Source organism: Mytilus galloprovincialis, chromosome 1 (genome assembly GCF_965363235.1).
Source record: "Mytilus galloprovincialis chromosome 1, xbMytGall1.hap1.1, whole genome shotgun sequence".
Taxonomy (NCBI): Eukaryota; Metazoa; Mollusca; class Bivalvia; order Mytilida; family Mytilidae; genus Mytilus; species Mytilus galloprovincialis.
The window spans coordinates 25657478-25663990 of record NC_134838.1 but is presented as its reverse complement, the minus strand read 5'-3'; the positions used below and the strand labels follow the sequence as shown (position 1 = coordinate 25663990).

At 32.7% G+C, this 6513-nt stretch overlaps 1 long non-coding RNA gene across 1 annotated transcript; it reads left to right on the top strand.

Annotated features, from left to right (window-relative positions):
- Positions 1 to 3592: 3592 nt before the first annotated feature.
- On the top strand, positions 3593 to 6176 carry LOC143072949 (uncharacterized). The gene is made up of 3 exons (XR_012977362.1): positions 3593 to 3697; positions 5548 to 5611; positions 6095 to 6176. It is a non-coding gene; the product is annotated as an uncharacterized LOC143072949 (long non-coding RNA).
- The last annotated feature ends 337 nt before the right edge of the window (positions 6177 to 6513 follow it).

Below are 6513 nucleotides of genomic sequence, written 5' to 3'. Positions count from 1 at the left end.
AATGGAAAACAATGTACACTAACTTTGTTTAAGTTCATTTAAATTTTTTTAACAAAAAAAAATAATCAGTAACCTCGAATGCAGATATACACGTTCGCATGCGTTTACGACCAATTGTTTGAAATATGAAGTTTCCATTGTTATGTTTATTGAAAGCATCTTTTTTTTTTATAAACGTGCTTATTTATTTCGGTGTATACCTTGTTACTAGTTTCGACTGTTTAAGCTCTCCTTGAAAAGGAAAACAAAACATAACTTTATTAGCAATTGCTTTTGGATAAGACTGTTTTACGAGCCTTATTTTTCAGCAAAAGTAGACGACATTCAATCGTGCCGTTATGTTAGGAAAAATAAATCTACAATTGAGTATCTTGATTTCGATGTTTTGCTTTTTCTGACAGTCATTCGAATATACCTGTTTAAAAACTCGCCAAAAGTTTTGCTTCTGATGTTGTGAGATTATTTCACAAGTTTGAAAATTCTCCTGAATCTAATAATAAAAAGAGTCAATATTGAATATTAATGAAGTAAGTTAGTAATGAACAATTGAAATATCAAATTTGTTAAAGTTCATCTAGATTTGTTTACAAAAATAGTCAGCAACCTCGAATGCAGATATATGTGTTCGAATGCGTTTACGACTTCTTGTATGAACAATCAAATCATAATTGTTATGTTCATTGAAATCATCTTTTTATAAAAGTCCTTATCTAGTGTTTGGCAAACCTTATTACTAGTTTCGACTTATTAAAGACTCTCCTTGCAAAAGATAAACGTCATTTTATTAGCATATGCTATAAGATAAGATTATTTTACGTGCCTACTTTTTAAGTATTTGTTTAAGCTAAAGTAAAGCACATGCTATAGTGCCGTTATATTACGTAGAATATATGTACCGTTGATTCTTATTCATATTTCGCCTTTAGGTCTCAAGAAATGAATTAAATTAACTTCTCTATGAGGCGTAATGTAATATCTATGTTTAAGGATGTACACCTCTGAGGAGCCAACAATTTCTGGAATTACACATTTTTTTCTAAACCTGCTTTTTGAGTTTATAAGACTGTGATAAAATCATTGGTGAAGAAAAAATCATATCGTGGTGCACTTCTTTTTCTGCTACAGCCCTTTGAAAATGCCCAGTTGTGATGATTTTCCCATTTTCCATCGATTATTACCTATTTTTGGGCTATATTTAGTGGACCAATCTTACTAAATTGTACTTAATAAAACTATAGGTAGGTGTACCATGGTCAATTTTACATTTTTGTTATTTTCTTAGTTTTATGAACAAAAAGCATATTATATCAACTTTTTTGTTATAAATGATTGAAAAAAATACGTATCTAAGAAATTTGAACAGACCAAAATGACATAGGATGAACATGATTCTTGTAAATTCATTTTTTGTATCCCTCACCCATTTTCTCAAAATATTGGCTAAAAACATTTGTAAATATACAGACTTGATTTGTCGTAAAATTTGAAAACTGGATTACTCAAAAACCATTCATTGTAAATCTACAATTTTTTGACAGCGTTATGTTTAATTATAATCTTTTTAAAATTCATTGATATTTTACATTTGTATCACATATTTTGGAAATTATTCAAGAACGAAATTTCAACGAGACTGAACGAGACTGAAGAGTCAAAAGAATACATCCTTAAACAAACAAACAAACCATAACCACCAGACCAGAGATGGTCGGTGACCTTGACCCTAGTATATACGCACTTGTTCTAAACAGTGAACACAACACTTTACTTAAGGTATCCGACCCATAATAGAGATTTACGGAAAATTTACCGGAGTTTACCGAGGTGTCAATTTTTTCAACACCTCGGTATTTTCCGCCTAGTAAGCGAAAGTATAGTTATTATTTTTAGAATGATGGTTAAAATATCAGAAAGGCTTAATTGAAGTATATTTTCATGAACTATAGAGTAAACGCTCATTTTTTTTAAAAAAATGTCCAATTCTGACAATCCGGAAACAGAAGTTATGGTCCTCAATTCTCAATCTTAAGGCCTGTTGGCACGAATTGTCCCAATGTGCGGTTTCCCTCTCTGGTGCGTTTTCCTCGATGTATTTTTTTCTCTGTGCTTTAAATTTGGTATGCGCTGGTTAAGATTGGGATTGAGGAACAGCAGTATTAAATCTGCCCGTTCTGTCAATGTAATGTGCCACTGTTTGTAATTTGGTTTTTGTCTCTTCTGTGTTCTCGCCGTCAAGTCTCGTTAGCATAGTAGCTAAATTCAAGTTTCTGACCCCGACCTCTTTGAATATTTGGTGTAGCATATCTTCTCGTTCGTTTTCATAGTAGGGACACTCCAGGAGGAAATGTTGAGGCGTTTCAGGTGCTCCACAGTTGCATGACTCTATTGCGTTGGTTTGGCCTACTCGGTTCTTGTAGTAATTCAGTTCTGTATAGCCAGTTCTAAGTTGGGCGAATATACTGAAATGTCTTTTAGTTGGGAAGTCATACATAATTGAGTGTTTTGTAGTTGGTATTTTTTCATAAAGGTCCCTGCCTCTCTCAGATATTTCCCATCTTCTCTGCCATTTATTTCCTGTACTTTTGTATGCTGCTTGTTTGACGTCCTGTATTGTTATGACGTTATTTTCCGGTGGTAATTCTTTTGCTTCCTCTGCTGCTGTTTTTGCAAGGATGTCAGCCTCATCATTACCAACTATGTTGGCATGTCCTGGTGTCCATGCTACAATTACATTGAGTCCTTTTTGCCTAAGATGTTCAATATTTTCTTTTATTTCTCTTATTACGGAGATGTAGCTGTTTGGGACCCAGTTCAGTGTAAGTAATCCCACGGCGCTTTGACTGTCAGAGAAAATTTTGATTCTTTGTATTGCATTGTAAATGTTTTCTGTAATGCAGTATTCTAGGACCATGAGAATTGCTATGAGTTCCGCCAGAAGGATGGATCCTCTTTGTGCCACAGGTCTATGTAATCTGGCAGCAGGTTTAATGTGTTCAGCATAGATAATTACACCTGCTCCACATGGTCCTGGGTTCCCTAAGCATGATCCATCTGTAAACGATATTGCTTGTTCTTGTGTGCAGTCTCCCATGAGTTGGTTAATGGTTTCCTGGCAAAGTTCTTGTTGCTCATTTGTCCTCGATTTTGAGTTGCCTAGTCGACTCCAATATAGAGGTTTTGATTGAGTCATTTGAGTTTCTCCCAGTCTGTAGGTAAACTCTGGCTCTATAAGATTGATGTTTATCTTTGTCTGTTTTTCCATTTCTGCTGCTTGGCTTATTGCTTTGCCCATGGTAAACAAATATGGACGACTCGGTCGGCGGCCAAGACAGACGAAGGCGTTTTACCAAAAAAAGCAAGCCGATTTAAGTCTCTTCGTCTTATCGTGATGCAGAAATAATGTGTGCAGTTTGGATGCAACTGGTTGTCAAATATGTTGTACCGGCATAGGAAGATTAGTTGATAGAAGGAATGTAAACACATCACGAACTTGTCCTTTTCATCTGGCAATCTGCTCTGGGAGACGATTTGAATGGATCGTTCATTTTTATGTTTTAAAATTCTGTATTCGTATATTAAGTGTATATCTAGATGGAATTGAACCGACTTCCTTATGGTTCCGATTACATGGAGAACCTAGTAAACCAAAGGCCAAGCTGATGCCAAGCTTCAGTGTAAAACTTTGAGCAGGTGCCAGGTAATCAGGTTGGGAACAAACCCCCTATATGGTGATTATACCTGGGTAAAAATTATCTCTCTATAGAGGGGTATTTTTGTTTGCACTGGATTTAAAGCAAATTAGGGCAGAACGGCATTCTCTTCTTATTATGGCAGTAACCTGGAACAGTTGATGCACCAATTGATGTACTTAATTTAATATGCACATGCCCAGTTTGATGCTTATCTGACTAAATATAAAATCTATTGTCAACCATGATTGAAAGCTGTGATGATCAGGTAAATTCTACTCACTTATGCCTCACTGAACAGAATTTCTATTGTTAGATTTAACATGAAAGTTAAAGGTCAACTATTCCTTTTGTTGTTAATCAGGTGTTCTGATAGGTATACAATAGATTGCAAGTTTTGTCACTTTAGCAGAAAACTGGTTATCCCAATTTCTAGTAAAGTGCATATGTAGATGCATATAATGCTAGAGATTATAGCCGATATAACTAGAAAATGCCATTCTGCCCTAATTTGCTTTAAATCCAGTGCAAACAAAAATACCCCTCTATAGAGGGATAATTTTTACCCTCTAAAGAAGGATTATCCCTCTATACAGGTATAATCACCATACAGGGGGTTTGTTCCCAACCTGGTAATTTGCATTTACAAATCCAAACATTTTAAAACTTGAGTTGGACAACATTGTCATGTTAATTATGCCCCACTACACCAGCTTGTCTGGCAAAACAGCCGTTAGATGTCATAGTAATTTAAACTAGATACATGTATGAAAAAAATGATTATTTAAAAAATAATCCTGGTCGGTCAGTTTATATGTTTGTAATAATTTAGGAACAAACACCCAAGTCAAGGCAAAAAACAAATACAAATATATTGATAACAATTGCAAGAAAGCATTAAACAAAAGTGCAGTAGAACTAAATAGGAAAACATGCATGCTATCAGACAATTGAGGGATTCAAGCCAAGGCTACCCTTCAACATGTTCAAAAGTTGAATTGCCATGGTACACATACAATGTACATTTATGATCATCATGTAGCATGAACCATCAATGGCTGTTAAACTTGTCACATTGACACAGACACTGCCACAACACTAATTAATTGATACATGTATATACTAGCATGACTATATATAGTAATATATATTTGATAATATCCATCTAAAAATCATCTGATAATTTAATCAGTATTTGATGAAAAAGTCAAATGCTCATGTACATGATGTAGTATACAAAGAAACACAAATAAAGAGCAAACAAACAATTGACCGTTCATACATGTATATATATCTGGGAGTTTTTTCTGTTTAATTTCTATGAATGTAAGAAGAAGTTGATACTTTTTATGTACAAAACAATGTACGTGTACTTCCCATTTTAATCTGATACCCATACTATAATTATTTTTTTTTATACAATAACTAGTCGAAAAATTTAAATACAGACAAATATTCAATGACTGAGCGAATAAGACACAAGTTCACCAAGGTGCATTGTCCCTGAGTAAATTTTCAGCGTTGTAAGGTCACAAGTTGTAAAGCTTTTCAATATTTGAATTCTTTGATTATTTATTCACATCTGATCATGTACATGTACATTGGCAAAGAGCATTTTTACAACAAATATTATTCTATTATAAAATGTATGTGTTTTTTAATATATATGTCCAGTTTCCACTTTATTATATTTGGTAAGAAAATTTGTATTATAAACTAACAAACATCATTTGTACATACATACATGTACACATGATGTACATGTACATTGTACTGCTACATATATATACATTCCTTATCTATGTGCTATCAAAATAAAGAACATTTTTGTAACAGAAATTTATATTTCATTTTTTAGAGAAACCATCCTTGTTAAAGATGTGACATTAATCCCTCCAAACCTACAAAACACAATTGATAAGGTAAGTTGCAGATTATCTGAGATATTTTTGATTATCATCCCAAGAAATGTAGCATACATGTATTACTCTTCTTTCATTTATATGATAATGAAGATACATGTATCTTGTAATTTGTACAGTTGTATATGTATTTCTGTCATCTGTCACTGTTAATTTAAATGAACATTAGGGGTCAGTAAATAATCAAAACATGATACATGTATAAAGACTAATGGTGTGTATTTTCATTAAATAATACACAGGTTTTTTTTTTTGTGTTCAGATTGATAGCAATTTTGTTGTCAATTGTTGTAGTGTCATTAATTAATGAATGAAATAAATGGTTGTACCTAAAATTATTTGAAACATGTCTGAACTTAACTTATATATAGATACAATTTACATTGTATTATAACAAATTTTTATTTACATTTGTATATCTATATGTACATGTACATGATCAATGTATCAATGATGACAAGGAACGTTTTATTTAAATTTCAGAGATGCTAATTAACCTTGTTAATGACTGTGGAGAACTTATGCTACATTTACCTAATACACAGACAAACACAGATGGACATACATGTAGGTAATAAATAGAGCAGTTTTCTAAGATACATGTTCATGTGTATTGTTATATCATGTATATTATGCCTTGTCTTTAAAAAATATAGATATGAAACATGAACACATATGTACATGTTCCATGTTTACATGTATTAGAGAGTTATCTAACCTGTTTAAAAGCTGATAACTCCTTAGTATTATCACAATTTTAGTCTATTTGTTTCTCTATTTGTCCATGATTTATCTTATAATGGATAGAGTTTGAAAAATTAAATCTATAAAGATGGATAAAATATTCATAATGCTTGCATTGGTACAAAGCCATTTTGAAAATAAGAAGATGTGGTATGACT